This window comes from Zalophus californianus, chromosome 6 (assembly GCF_009762305.2).
Source record: "Zalophus californianus isolate mZalCal1 chromosome 6, mZalCal1.pri.v2, whole genome shotgun sequence".
NCBI classification, from domain to species: Eukaryota; Metazoa; Chordata; class Mammalia; order Carnivora; family Otariidae; genus Zalophus; species Zalophus californianus.
Genome location: NC_045600.1, coordinates 120,177,272 through 120,193,226, shown reverse-complemented (window position 1 = coordinate 120,193,226; position 15,955 = coordinate 120,177,272). Strand labels below are relative to the sequence as shown.

At 37.9% G+C, this 15,955-nt stretch overlaps 1 pseudogene; it reads left to right on the top strand.

Moving 5' to 3' along the window:
- The first annotated feature begins 14,997 nt into the window (after positions 1–14,997).
- Positions 14,998–15,116, top strand: LOC113910585 (annotated as a pseudogene).
- Positions 15,117–15,955: the final 839 nt, after the last annotated feature.

The window sequence follows — 15,955 nt, the reverse complement described above, 5'->3', positions numbered from 1 at the left end:
TAAGGTCAGGAACAAGAGGAGGATGTCCACTCTCACCACTTTCATTCAACATAGTACTGGAAGTCCTAGCCACAGCCAATAAACAACAAAAGAAATGAAAGGCATCAAAATCATTAAGGAAGAAGTGAAACTTTCACAATTTGCAGATGACATGATACTGTATATAAAAAGTCAGAAAGACGTAACCAAAAAACTGCTAGAACTAATAAACAAATTCAGTAAATTTGCAGGATACAAAAATCAAGGTACAGAAATCTGTTGCATTTCTGTACACCCATAAAGAAAGAGCAGAAAGAGAAATAAACAATCCCATTTACAATGGGACTCTTACAATAAGAGTCAGACACTTAACTGACTGTGCCACCCATGTGCACTCAAAATCACAAGATACCTTAAGAATAAACCTAACCAAACAGGTGAAAGACCTGTACTCTGAAAACTATAAAACATTGATGAAAGAAATTGAAGATGACACAAAGAAATGGAAAGACATTCCACATTCATGGATTAGAAGAACAAATATTGTTAAAATGTCCATAATACCCAAAGCAAACTACAGATTCAATGCAATCCCTATTAAAAAACTGACAGCATGTTTCACAGAAACAGAAACAAATGATCTTAAAATTTGTATGGAACCATAAAAGACCCGAATAGCCAAAGCAAACTTGAAAAAAAGAGTAAAACTGGAGGTATCACAATCCCAAATATCAAGATATATTACAAAGCTGTAGTAAACAAGACAGTAGGGTAATGGCAAAAAAAAAAAAAAAAATAGACACACAGAACAATAGAACAGAATAGAGAGCCCAGAAATAAACTCATAATTATATGGCCAATTGATCTTTGACAAAGCGGGAAAGAATATCCAATGGGAAATAGATACTCTTTTCAACAAGTGGACAGCTACAAAGAAGGAAAATGGACAATTTTCCTATATCATCACAAAGCTAAACTCGAAATGGTTTAAAGACCTAAATGTGAGACCTGAAATCACAAAAATCCTAGAAGAGAACACAGGCAGTAATTTCTCTGACATCTGCTGTAGAAAATACTTCTGGATATGTCTCCTGAGGTAAGGGAAAGTAAAGCAAAAATAAACAATTAGGATTCATCAAGATAAAAATCTCCTGCACAGTGGAGGAAACAATCAACAAAATTAAAAGAGAACATACTGAATAGAAGATATTTGCAAATGACATTTTTGATAAGGGTTAGTATCCAAACTATATAGAAAACTTACACAATTCAACATCATAAAAAACAAATAATCCAATTAAAAAATGGCAAAAGACACGAACAGACATTTCTTCAAAGAAGACATACAGATGGCCAACAGACATATGAAAAGATGTTCAACATCAGTCCTCATCAGGGAAATGCAAATCAAAACCGCAATGAGTTATCTCCTCACACCTGTCAGAATGGCCAAATCAACAACACAAGAAACAATAAGTGTTGGCGAGTATGTGGAGAAAAAGGAACCCTTGTGCACTGTTGCTGGGAATGCAAACCGGGACAGCTGCTGTGGAAAACAGTATAGAGGTTTCTAAAAAAGAGAACTACCCTATAATCCTGTAATTCCATTAGTGGATACTTACCCAAAGAATATAAAAACACTAATTCAAAGGTATATATGCACCCCAATGTTTATAGCAGCATTATTTACAGTAGACAAACTCTGGAAGCAGCCCAGTGTCCACTGATGATTGATAGATAGATGATAGATAGGTAGATAGATGATAGATGATAGATAGATAGATAGATGATACAGAGTTGATAGATAGATAGATGATAGATAGATGTTGATAGATGATAGATAGATAGATGATAGATAGATAGATGATAGATAGATAGATAGATAGATAGATAGATAGATAGACAATAGATAGATGATAGATGATAGATAGATGTTAGATAGATAGATGAGAGATAGATAGATAGATGATACAGAGTTGATAGATAGATAGATGATAGATAGATGTTGATAGATGATAGATAGATAGATGATAGATAGATAGATGATAGATAGATAGATAGATAGATAGATAGATAGACAATAGATAGATGATAGATGATAGATAGATGTTAGATAGATAGATGAGAGATAGATAGATAGATAGATGATAGATAGATAGATAGATAGATGATAGATAGAAAGATAGATGATAGATAGATGATAGATAGATAGATAGATATATACATACAATAAAATATTGCTCAGCCATAAAAAATGAAATCTTGCCATTTGCAGACATGTATGGATCTAGAGGTTATAATGCTAAGTGAAATAAGTCAGTCGGAGAAAAACAAGTGCCATATGATATCACTTATAAGTACAATCTAAGAAGGAAAACAAATGACCAAAGGAAAAAAAAAAGAGACAGACCAAGAACAAACTCAACTATAGAGAACAAACTGGTGGTTACCAGAGTGGAGGAGGGTGGAGGGATGGGTGAAATGGATGGGAATTAAGAGTACACTTATGAGTGGGAGACCTGGATTACCTCTGGTCTCAGGAATTCAGCTGAATAGGGATCAAACCATTTTGAACACCTACGAACTCAACAGGAGATCGAAGAGAAGAATAGCAACAACTCTCTGAACAGAAAAGCGACCACTGACTGGAAGTTAGGACGTGCGGAGAAGTGAATCCGAGGCGATATTCGGGAGGATAGGCGGCAGGGGAGGGGACTTCCGTCGGCCGCTTCTGGCAAGTGATAGAGCCGCAGAACACAAAATCGGAACGTTTAGAAGTTGGCTCCACTGAGGGACGTTGCTCCAGTGGCTAAGTTAGGGTGGAACCCTCGCGGGACAGTGTGGTCTCAGTACCCTTGGGGTCACAGAAAGACCGGGGGGGCTTGAGTGCAGCAGAGCTCCCAGGTATCGGAGTGGGGAAGCTGGCTGCAGAGACGGAGCCGAGGCACGGGGTCTCAGCTCGGGGTTGCCATAAACTGTGATCCACGGCCCAGTCGGGCCACTTCTCCTCCAGCAGGGACCCAACAAGCGGCAGATACGGGGAGACTCTCCTTCCTCCCCTGGGAGGAGCGGCGCGGGAGCCCACTGCAGGGATCTGCTGGGTTTGGAGACTCCACACGGGGTCGGGCGCCAGAGATAGAAACACTCGGTCACAGGCCGGGTGAGCGCGGAGTGTGGCCCGAGACCGGGGACACGGGAGTGACTGACTGACTTTCTCTGGGGGTGCACTGAGGAGCGGGGACCCAAGTTCTCGGCTCCTCTGGGTGGAGATTGGGAGGCCACCATTTTCACTCTAATCCTCTAAAGCTGTACCGAGAGCTTGTAGGGAACAAAAGCTCCTGAGAGCAAACCCGATCAGCTTGCTTAGCAGGGACAAACAAGGGCGGGGCAATTGCACCTCCAGCAAACACATTTGGGAACCACGGAAACAGGCTGCTCCCCCAGAAGATCAGCACGAACAGCCAGCAAGCCAAGACCAAGTTTACCGATCAAGGAGAACGGGAGAACTCCAGCGCTAGGGGAATGCTGCACATAGAATTCATGGCTTTTTTACCATGATTCATTAGTTTTTCAAAGTTAATATTTTTTTAGCTGTTTTTTTTTTGAATTTTTCTTTTTCCCTTTTTCAAACAACATCTTATCAATCCCTTTTTTTAAAAAAATTATTTTCCATTTTTAGAGTCATACTTTATCCCTTCTTAGTAGTTATGCTTATTTTTGGCATATATATATAAATTGTTCTCTCTTTAAAATTTTGAGATACAGTTTCTTCTAATGGATCAAAATATACCCTAAATCACTGGTGTACAGCTTTGTTCTAGTCTCCTGCCTGATCATATTCTCTCCCTTTTTTTTTTCTTTTCTTTTTTTTTAATCTTCTTTCTTTTTTCAAACAACCTCTTATCTAACCAATTACTTTTATAAAATCTTTTATAATTTTCATCTTTACAGTCATCTTCCATCCCTTCATTGTATCAACCATTATTTTGTACATATATAAGTCTTTCTTCCTTTAAAATTTAGGAGGCGCTTTCTACTAACAGACCAAAATACGCCCAAAATCTACTGTGTCGCACGAATCTATGCACTAGCCTGATCACATTTGATCATATTCTGTTTTTTTTTTCTTTTGTCCTGTTTTTGTTTGCTTTTATCTTATTTATTCTCTTTCTTTTTTCTTTCTTTCTCTTTCTTTTCCCCTGGTTTCAGGTCTTTTCTGATTTCTATAGACTATATTTCCTGGGTATGTTGTTAACCTGTTACCATTTTGTTCTCTCATTCATCTATTCTCCTCTGAACAAAATGACAAGACGAAAAAAATCACCTCAGCAAAAAGAACAAGAGGTAGTACCGTCTGCCATGGACCTACTCAATACGGACATTAGGAGGATGTCAGACCTAGAAATCAGAATCATGACTTTAAAAATACTAGCTGGGCTTGAAAAAAGCATGGAAGTGATTAGAGAAACCCTTTCTGGAGAAATAAAAGAACTAAAACCTGACCAAGTCGAAATCAAAAACACTATTACTGAGGTACAATAAAAAATGGGGGCACTAACTGCTAGGATAAATGAGGCAAAAGAGAGAATCAGCGATATAGAAGACCAAATGATGGAAAATAAAGAGGTTGAGAAAAAGAGAGATAAACAACTACAGCATCCCGAGGGCAGAATTCGAGAGATAAGCGATATGATAAGACGAAACAACATTAGAATAATTTGGATCCCAGAAGAAGAAAGAGAGAGAGGGGCAGAAGGTATATTGGAGCAAATAATAGCAGAGAACTTCACTAATGTGGGGAAGGAAACAGGCATCAAAATCCAGGAGGCACAGAGAAGCTCCCTCAAAATCAATAAAAATAGGTCAAAACCCCGACATCTAATAGTAAAACTTACGAGTCTCAGAGACAAAGAGAAAATCCTGAAAGCAGCTTGGGAGAAGAGATAAGTAACCTATAAAGGTAGAAACATTAGATTAGCAACAGACCTATCCACAGACACCTGGCAGGCCAGAAAGGACTGACATGATATTTTCAGATCACTAAACGAGAAAAATATGCAGCCAAAAATACTATATCCAGCTACGCTGTCATTGAAAATTGAAGGAGATATAAAAAGCTTCCAGGACAAACAAAAACTAAAGGAATTTGCAAACACAAAACCAGCCCTCCAAGAAATATTGAAAGGGGTCCTCTAAGCAAAGAGAGACCCTAAAAGCAGCATATATCAGAAAGGAACAGAGACAATACACAGGAACAGTCACCTTACAGGCAATACAATGGCACTAAATTCCTATCTTTCAACAGTTACCCTGAATGTAAATGGGCTCAATGCCCCAATCAAAAGACACAGGCTATCAAATTGGATTAAAAGACAAGAACCATCTATATGCGGTCTGCAAGAGATCATTTTAGACCCAAAGACACCCCCAGATTGAAAGTGAGGGGGTGGAAAACAATTTACCATGCTAATGGACACCAAAAGAAAGCTGGGGTGGCAACCCTTATATCAGATGAATTAGATTATAAAACAAAGACTGTAATAAGAGATGAAGAAGGACACTATATCCTACCTAAAGGGTATATCCAACAAGAAGATCTAACAATTGTAAATATCTATGCCCCTAACGTGGGAGCAGCCAATTATATAAGGCAATTAATAACAAAAGCAAAGAAACACATTGACAACAATACAATAATAGTGGGGGACTTTAACAGCCCCCTGACTGAAACGGACAGATCATTGAAGCAAAAGATCAACAAGGAAATAAAGACTTTAAATGACACACTGGACCAAATGGACTTCACAGACATATTCAGAACATTCCATCCCAAAGCAACGGAATACATATTCTTCTCTAGTGCCCATGAACATTCTCCAGAATTGAACACATCCTAGGTCACAAATCAGGTCTCAACTGCTACCAAAAGATTGGGATTATTCCCTGCATATTTTCAGAGCACAAGGCTTTGAAACTAGAACTCAATCACAAGAAGAAAGTCAGAAAGAACTCGAATACATGGAAGCTAAAGAGCAGCCTACTAAAGAATGAGTGGGTCAACCAGGAAATTAAAAAAGAATTAAAAAAATTCATGGAGACCAATGAAAATGAAAACACAACTGTTCAAAATCTTTGGGACACTGCAAAGGCAGTCCTGAGAGGAAAGTATATAGCAATACAAGCCTTTCTCAAGAAACAAGAAAGGTCTCAAATACACAACCTAACCCTACACCTAAAGGAGCTGGAGAAAGAACAGCAAAGCCTAAACCTAGCAGGAAAAGAGAAATAATAAAGATCAGAGCAGAAATCAATGAAATAGGAACCAAAAGAACAGTAGAACAGATCAACGAAACTAGGAGCTGGTTCTTTGAAAGAATTAACAAGATTGAAAAACCCCTGGCCAGACTTATCAAAAAGAAAAGAGAAATGACCCAAATCAACAAAATCATGAATGAAAGAGGAGAGATCACAACCAACACCAAAGAAATACAAACAATTATAAGAACATATTATGACCAAATCTATGCCAGCAAATTAGATAACCTGGAAGAAATGGGTACATTCCTAGAGATGTATCAACTACCAAAATTGAACCAGGAAGAAATAGAAAACCTGAACAGACCTAAAACCCCTAAGAAAATTGAAGCAGTCATCAAAAATCTCCCAACAAACAGAAGCCCAGGGCCAGATGGCTTCCCAGGGGAATTCTACCAAACATTTCAAGAAGAATTATTACCTATTCTCCTGAAACTCTTCCAAAAAATAGAAATGGAAGGAATACTTCCTAATTCATTTAATGAGGCCAGTATTACCTTAATCCCCAAACCAGACAAGGACCCCATCAAAAAGGAGAACTACAGACCAATATCCTTGATGAACATGGATGCAAAAATTCTCACCAAAATACTAGCCAATAGGATCCAACAGTACATTAAAAGGATTATTCACCATGACCAAGTGGGATTATCCCTGGGCTGCAAGGTTGGTTCAACATCCACAAATCAATCGACGTGATACAATACATTAACAAAAGAAAGAACAAGACTCACATGATACTGTCAATAGATGCAGAAAAAGCATTTGACAAAGTACAGCATTCTTTCTTGATCAAAACTCTTCAGAGTATAGGGATAGAGGATACATACCTCAATATCATAAAAGCCATCTATGAAAACCTACAGCGAATATCATTCTCAAGGGAGAAAAGCTGAGAGCTTTCCCCCTAAGGTAGGAATGCGGCAGGGATGTCCACTCTCACCACTGCTATTCAACATAGTATTAGAAGTCCTAGCCACAGCAATCAGACAACAAAAAGATTTTAAAGGCATCCAAGTCGGCAAGGAGGAAGTCAAACTCTCACTCTTTGCAGATGATATGATACCGTTTGTGGAAAACCCAAAAGACTCCACCCCAAAACTGCTAGAACTCATACAGGAATTCAGTCAAGTAGCAGGATATAAAATCAATGCACAGAAATCAGTGGCATTCCTATACACCAACAATAAGACAGAAGAGAGACAAATCAAGGAGTCGATCCCATTTACAATTGCACCCCAAACCATAAGATACCTAGGAATAAATTTAACCAAAGAGGCAAAGGATCTGTACTCAGAAAACTATAAAATACTCATGAAGGAAATTGAAGAAGACACAAAGAAATGGAAAAACGTTCCATGCTCATGGATTGGAAGAAAAAATATTGTGAAGATGTCAATGCTACCTAGAGCAATCTACACATTTAATGCAATCCCCATCAAAATACCATCCACTTTTTTCAAAGAAATGGAACAAATAATCCTAAAATTTGTGTGGAACCAGAAGAGACCCCAAATACCCAGAGGAATGTTGAAAAAGAAAAGCAAAGCTGGCGGCATCACAATTCCAGACTTCAAGCTCTATTACAAAGCTGTCATCATAGTATGGTACTGGTACAAAAACTGACACATAGATCAATGGAACAGAATAGAGAGCCCAGAAATGGACCCTCAACTCCACGGTCAACTCATCTTTGACAAAGCAGGAAAGAATGTCCAATGGAGAAAAGACTGTCTCTTCAACAAATGGTGTTGGGAAAATTGGACAGCCACATGCAGAAGAATGAAACTGGACCATTTCCTTACACCATACACAAAAATAGACTCCAAATGGTTGAAAGACCTAAACGTGAGACAGGAGTCCATCAAAATCCTAAAGGAGAACACAGGCAGCAACCTCTTCCACCTCAGCCACAGCAAGTACTTCCTAGAAACTTTGCCAAAGGCAAGGGAAGCCAGGGCAAAAATGAACTATTGGGATTTCATCAAGATAAAAAGCTTTTGCACAGCAAAAGAAACAGTCCACAAAATCAAAAGACAACCGACAGAATGGGAGAAAATATTTGCAAATGACATATTAGATAAAGGGCTGGTATCCAAAATCTATAAAGAACTTATCAAACTCAACACCCAAAGAACAAATGATCCAATCAAGAAATGGGCAGAAGACAGGAACAGACATTTTTCCAAAGAAGACATCCAAATGGCCAACAGACACATGAAAAAGTGCTCAACATCGCTCGGCATCACGGAAATCCAAATCAAAACCTCAATGAGATACCACCTCACACCAGTCACAATGGCTAAAATTAACAAGTCAGGAAATGACAGATTTTGGGGGTTTGCGGAGAAAGGGGAACCCTCCTACACTGTTGGTGGGAATGCAAGCTGGTGCAACCACTCTGGAAAACAGTATGGAGGTTCCTCAAACAGTTGAAAATAGAGCAACCATAGGATCCAGCAATTGCACTACTGGGTATTTACCACAAAGATACAAATGTAGAGATCCGAAGGGGTACCTGCACCCCAATGTTTATAGCAGCAATGTCCACAATAGTCAAACTGTGGAAAGAGCCAAGATATCCATCGACAGATGAATGGATAAAGAATAAGTGGTATATATACACAATGGAATATTATGCAGCCATCGAAAAATGAGATCTTACCATTTTCAACGACATGGATGGAACTGGAGGGTTTTATGCTGAGTGAATTAAGTCAATCAGAGAAAGACATGTATCATATGACCTCACTGATATGAGGAATTCTTAATCTCAGGAAACAAACTGAGGGTTGCTGGAGTGGTGGGGGTGTGGGAGGGATGGGGTGCCTGGGTGATAGACACTGAGAGGGTATGTGCTATGGTGAGCGCTGAGAATTGTGTAAGCCTGTTGAATCACAGATCTGTACTTCTGAAACAAATAATGCAATATATGTTAAGAAAAAAAAGAAGAAGATAGCAGGAGGGGAAGAATGAAGGGGAGTGAGTCAGAGGGGGAGACGAACCATGAGAGATGATGGACTCTGAAAAACAAACTGAGGTTTCTAGATGGGAGGGGGGTGGGGTGATAGGTTAGCCTGGTGTTGGGTATTAAAGAGGGCACATTCTGCCTAGAGCACTGGGTGTTATGCACAAACAATGAATCATGGAACACTACATCAAAAACTAATGATGTAATGTATGGTGATTAACATAACAATACAAAAATTTAAAAAAAGAGTACACTCATGATGAGCATTTAAAAATATACGGAATTGCTGAATGATTACATTGTATGTTAACTATACTGAAATTAAAAATTTTAAAATTTAAAAGCACTTGTAGAAGTAATTTCAATATTTTAATTCCTCTTGACTTCACCCTAGGCTTCTATTGCTGGTATTACCTCCGATGTTAGGAGGTGATGGAAGCCAGCACTGTCAGGCTCCTAATCAGCATTTGTACTCCACATGTTAGGTCCTCATTGTCTTACCTGGCCCAGAAAATATATTCAGTATGATTTAACTATTGCTAATGAGATTGTGACATCATTAACCTGTTGTGAGTGCAACAAAACATAACCTAATGAAGTGTTTCTACAGGTGTTGATTGAAGCACCCGGCCTATGATGGACATTTGTGAGGCTCCTATAGTTTGGCTATTTTAAGTAATACCTCTATAAACATACAAGTTCATGTGTCCCTCTGAATTAGTGTTTTGTATTCTTTGGGTAAGTACCCAGTAGTGTGATTGCTGGATCACAGAAGAGTTTATTTTTAAATTTTTGAGTAATCTCCATAGTGTTTTCCACAACGGCTATACCAGTTTGCATTCCTACCAACAGTTCAAGAGGGTTCCTTTTTCTCTACATCTTCCCCAACCCCTGTTGTTTCTTGTGTTGTTGATTTTAGCCATTATGACAGGTGAGAGGTGATACCTCATTGGATTTGTGTTTCTCTGATGATCAGTGATGTTGAGCAATTTTCATGTGTTGGCCATCTGCGATTCTTCTTTGAGGAAATGTCTATTCATGTCCTCTGCCCATTTTTGATTGGATTATTCATTTCATGGGTGTTGATTTTTATAAGTTCTTTATATATTTTAGATACTAACCCTTTATCAGGTATGTCATTTGCAAAATTCTTCTCCCATTACATAGGTTGCCTCTTAGTTTTGTTGATTGTTTCCTCCACTGTGCAGAAGTTTTTATTTTGATGTAGTCCCAATAATTTATTTTTGCTTTACTTTCCCTTGACTCAGGAGACACATCTAGAAAAATGTGGCTATGGCCAATATCAGACATTACTGCCTATGCTCTCTTCTAGGATTTTTATGGTTTCAGGTCTCACATTTAGATCTCTAATCCATTTTGAGGTTTGTTTTTTTGTATGGTGTAAGAAAGTGGTCCATTTTCATTCTTCTACATGTGGATGTCCAGTTTTCCAACATCATTTGTTGAAGAGACTATCTTCTTCCCATTGGATATTCTTTCCTGTTTTGTCAAAGATTAATTAACCATATAATTAGGGGTTGATTTTTGGCATTTCTATTATTTTCTATTGATCTATGTGTTTATTTTTGTGCCAGTACCATAGTGTTTAATTACCACAACTTTGTAATATAACTTGAAGTCTGTAATTGTGACACCTCTAGATTTGCTATCCCCCCCGCAAGGTGGCTTTTGTTATTTGGGGTCTTTCGTGGTTCATACAAATTTTAGAATAGTTCTAGTTCTGTGAAAAATGCTGTTGGTATTTTGATAGGGATTGAATTGAATCTGTAGTTTACTTTGTGTTGTATAGACATTTTAACAATATTTGTTCTTCTAATCCATGAATGTGGAATGTCTTTCCATTTCTACCACTTTTTTTTTCCCTTTGCTCATTTGTTTTGTTTGTTAAATTCCACAAATGAGTGAAATCATATGATATTTGTCTTTCTGTGACTGACTTATTTTAGGTATTAACCCTTCTTTAAATGTTTGGTAGAATTTGCCTGTGAAGGCATCTGGTCCAGGACTTTTGTTTGTTGCGAGTTTTGTTTTGTTTTGTTTTCTGATTCAATTTCAGTGCTGGTTATTGGTCTGTTCAAATTTTCTATTTTTTCCTGTTTTAGTTTTGGTAGTTTATATCTTCCTAGGAATTTGCCCATTTCTTCTACATTGTCCAGTTTGTTGGCATATAGTTTTTCATAATATTCTCTTAGAATTGTTTGTGGTTCTGTGGTATTGGTTATTATTTCTCCTCTCTCATTTGTGATTTTATTTATGTGAGTCCTTTCTCTTTTCTTCTTAATAAGTCTGGCTAGAGGTTTATCAATTTTATTGATTTTTTACAAAGATCCAGCTCTTGGTTTCATTGACTACTGCTGGTTTTTTTAGTTTCTGTATTATTTATTTCTGCTCTAATCTTTATGATTTCCTTGCTTCTTCTACTTTCAGGTTTTGTTTGTTTTTCTTTTTCTAGTTCCTTTAGGTGTAAGGTTAGGTTTTTATTTGAGATTTTTCTTGCTTCTTGAAGGAGGCCTGTATTACTATAAAAATCACTCTTAGAATCACTTTTCCCACATTCCAGAGGTTTCAGAACATTGTGTTTTCTTTTTCATTTGTTTCAATGTACTTTTTGATTTCTTTGATTTGTTGGTTGACTATTCATTGCTTAGCAGCATGTTATTTAACTTCCGTGTATTTGTGCTGTTTCCAGATTTTTTCTTGTGGTTGACTTCTAGTTTCCTAGCATTGTGGTCAGAAAAGATGCATGGTATTTGCATCTTTTGCATACTTTGCTTACATCTGCATAGATGCATACATCTATATGCATACTTTGGTCTTCCTATATTTGTTGAGGCTTGTTTTGTGGTGTAATATGTGATCTATTCTGGAGAATGTTTCATGTGCACTTGAAAAGAATGTGTATTCTGCTGCTTTAGGATGGGATGTTCTGAATATATCTGTTAAGTCCATCTGGTTGAATGTGTCATTCAAAGCCATTGTTTCTTTTTTGATTTTCCGTTTGGATGATCTGTCCATTGAAGTAAGTGGTGTGTTAAAGACCCTACTATTATTTTATTATTATTATTAATTTTTTATGATTTGTTCCTTTATGTTTGTTATTAACTGTTTTATGTATTTGAGTGCTCCTATGCTGGGTGCATAAATGTTTACAATTTTATATATTCTTGTTGGATTGTCCCCTTTATTATTACATTGTATCCTTCTTTGTCTCCCATTACAGTCTTTTGTTTTAATATGTATTTTGTCCAATATAAGTATTGCTCCTCTGGCTTCATTTGACATCCATTTGCATAATGGGTGTTTCTCCATCTTGTCTTTTTCAATTTGCTGGTGTCTTTAGGTCTAAAGGCAGCATACTGATGGATCTTGTGGGGGTTTTCTTTTAATCCATTCTGTCACCCTATGTCTTTTGATTGGAGCATTTAGTCCAGTTAAATTCAAAGTAATTATTGATACATATTTATTTATTTTCATTTTAAAATTTGTTTTGTGGTTGTTTCTGAAGATTTTCTCTGATCATTTTTGTCTTTCTCTCTTTCATGGTTTGCTGATTTTCTTTAGTGATATATTTGGATTTCTTTCTTTTTATTCTTTGCATATTTATTACTAGATATTGATATATGGTTATTATTAGGTTTGCATATAACAGCTTCTGCATATAGCAATCTATGTCAAGTTGATGGCTGTTTAAGGAGTACATCTTTTTTCTTTTTAGTTCCTTGACTGATTTTTTACAGAAATATTCATTTTTACTGCTTTTATGTTTCCCAAGTTATACTATCACATTTGGTCTATCCTTTCCACTCAAATATTTGTCTTTAATATTTCTGTCAGGGCTGGTTTAGTGGTCATGAACTCCTTAATTTTTGTCTGGGAAACTCTTTATCTCTCTGTCTATTCTGAATGACAGCCTTGCTGGATAGAGTATTCCTGGCTGCAGATTTTTCCCATTCGGCAAGTTGAATATATCATGCTACTTTCTTCTGGCTTGCCATGTTTCTGTTGACAGATCTGCAGCTAGCCTTATGGGTTTTCCCTTATAAGTTACTGTCTTCTTTTGTCTTGCTTCTTTTAAGATTTTTTTCTTTATCACAGTATTTTGCCAATTTAATTACAATATGTCTTGGTGTGTGTCTGCTTTTGATGGTTTTGATGGGAGTTGTCTGTGTCCCCTGGATCTGAATATCTGTTTTCTCCCCCAGATTAGGAATGTTTTTAGCTATTATTTCTTCAAATAAATTTTCTGCCCCCTTTTCTCTCTCTTCTTCTTCTGAGACTACTATAATTATGAACATTATTACCTTTGATGAAGACACTGCATCCTCTAAGTCTATTCTCATTTTCAGAACTTCTTTTTCCTCTCATTCAACCAATTACTTTCCATTTCTCTGTCTTCTAGGTCACTAATTATTTTCTCTGCTTCTTCCATCCTGCTGTTTATTCCAAGTGTGTTTCTCATTTCATTTATTGCGCCCTTTATCTCTACTATGTTATTCCTTATCTCTGTGTTGTGGGGCTCATTCATGTCTTCCACTCTTTTCTCAAGTCAAGTGAGTATCCTTATGTTCATTATTTTAAATTCTCTATCAGGCATGTGACTTATTTCTGTTTTGCTTATATCTCTGGCCATGGCTTTGTCCCATTCTTTCATTTGAGATAGATTTCCCTGTCTCCTGACTTTGTTGCTGTGCCTGTTTCTCTGTGTTAGGAAAGTCAGCTATATCTCTTGTTCTTGAAGGTAATGGCCTTAAGAATGTGCGGTCTTGGAGTGCCCTGCAGTGAGGTATCCCTTCCTCACCAAGGCCTGCCACTTCCAGGAGTGTCTCTGATGTGTGCGGCATATGCTCTGGTGTTTTGTCGTGGTTGCTTTATCCTTCAGGCCAGTCATCTGCAGAGGTTCTCTTGCCCTGTTGTGGGCAGTGTTTTGTCCCTAATCTGAACGTGGCATGTTTTAACTAGGTGCACTCTTGTCTGTTGTTGAAATTAGGCCTGTTGTCACTGCCTCTGGGACTGAGGTTTCATAAAACTCTTGCATTGGGAGACATGATGTTGGCAGGGGTTTTGGCTGGGCTTCTGGGGCAGGGAGGCCGTCATCCTGGGACTGTAGGCGTTCCATTGGAGCACGGTGGTGGGGGGAGCGGTTAGTGGGTTAGTGGTTTGGTGTAAGCAAGTGAAGTAACAAATGTCCATGCTGCCCTGGTTCTCACAGGTGACCCTGTTCTTATGATGAAGAGTGTGGGAGGAAAACATGCCTGCCAGTTCCTTTTTCCCAGGGATGTCTCTTTTGGATGTAATCTCTCTGGAATGTGCTCCAGTATGAGTGAATAACCTCCCCACTATATGCCTCAGGTGCTCTTCAGATCACTGTCTCCTTGCTGTGTGTCTGAGGATTGTTTGTCTGTCTTCTCTCCAAGAGCAGCACAATGCCTCTGGGCTGTATCCCAGCCAAGCCCACTAACCTTTAAAATTCCAGGCTTTCTTTTGCCAGAAGTCACAAAATTAAGCTCCTCTCACTTTCCAAGACAATTTCTATGGGGATTCATTTTTCCCTGTGCACTCTCGTGAGTGCTGATCTGTCTCTTGCCCTTCTTTATGACTGTGACTGCCCCACCCACTGTAGCAGTCACAATCCATTTCTCTCCCAAACCATGTCTCTGCACTTCCTACTTTCTTTGATGTGGCCTCCTCTCTACCTTTAGTTGTGGAGTTTGAGCCTTGCACAGCAGCAGTATCGTAGCCAATGAGGTTTATCCGAGGTGCGATTATTGCTAATAGTTGTGGAGTTTGTTCTGCCAGTCTTCAGGACAATTTCTCAGGTATTTAGGGTGATTTCATGGTTATCTAGTTGTATTCATGGGATGAGAAGACTAGGGACCTCCTACTCTGCTGCCTTCTTCCTATCCTTGCCATGTTCTGATTATTATCAGATTTTTTTTTTACCTTCCCTATCTTATCATACTGTAGGTTCCTTAAGAATATGTATCAGAAAAAAATTACAGGCCAATTTCCCTAATGAACTTAGATGCACAGATAGAATGGCTATCACCAAAATGACAAGAGATAACAAGTGTTGAAAAGGATGTGGAGAAAAGAAACTCTTGTGCACTCTTCATGGGAATGTAAATTGAAGCAGCTACCATGCAAAACAGTTTGGAGGTTCCTCAGAAAATTAAAAATAGAACTAACATATGAGCCAGCAATTCCACTTCTGGGAATATACCCAAAGGAAGTGAAAACAGGATCTTGAAGAAATATATGTACCACCATGTTTATTGCACCATTATTCACAATAGCCAAGATATGGAAACAACTGAACTGTTTATCAATGGATGAATGGATAAAGAAAACATAGTATATATGTATTTATGCAATAGGGTATTATTCAACCACAAGAATCCACAAGGAGGACATCCCGCCATTTACAACATGGATAGATCTTAAGGGCATTATACTAAGTGAAATAAGTCAAACAAAGACAATTACTGTATGATTTCTACTGTACTATCTCAGTTATATTTGGTATTTTTTTAAAAGTTAAACTCATAGAAACAGAGCAGAATAATGTTTACCAAGGGCTAGGGGTTTGGGGGTTGGGAGGAATGAGGTGATGTTGGTCGAAGAGTATAAACTTCCAGTTATAAAATGAATAAATTTTGGGGATCTAATGTA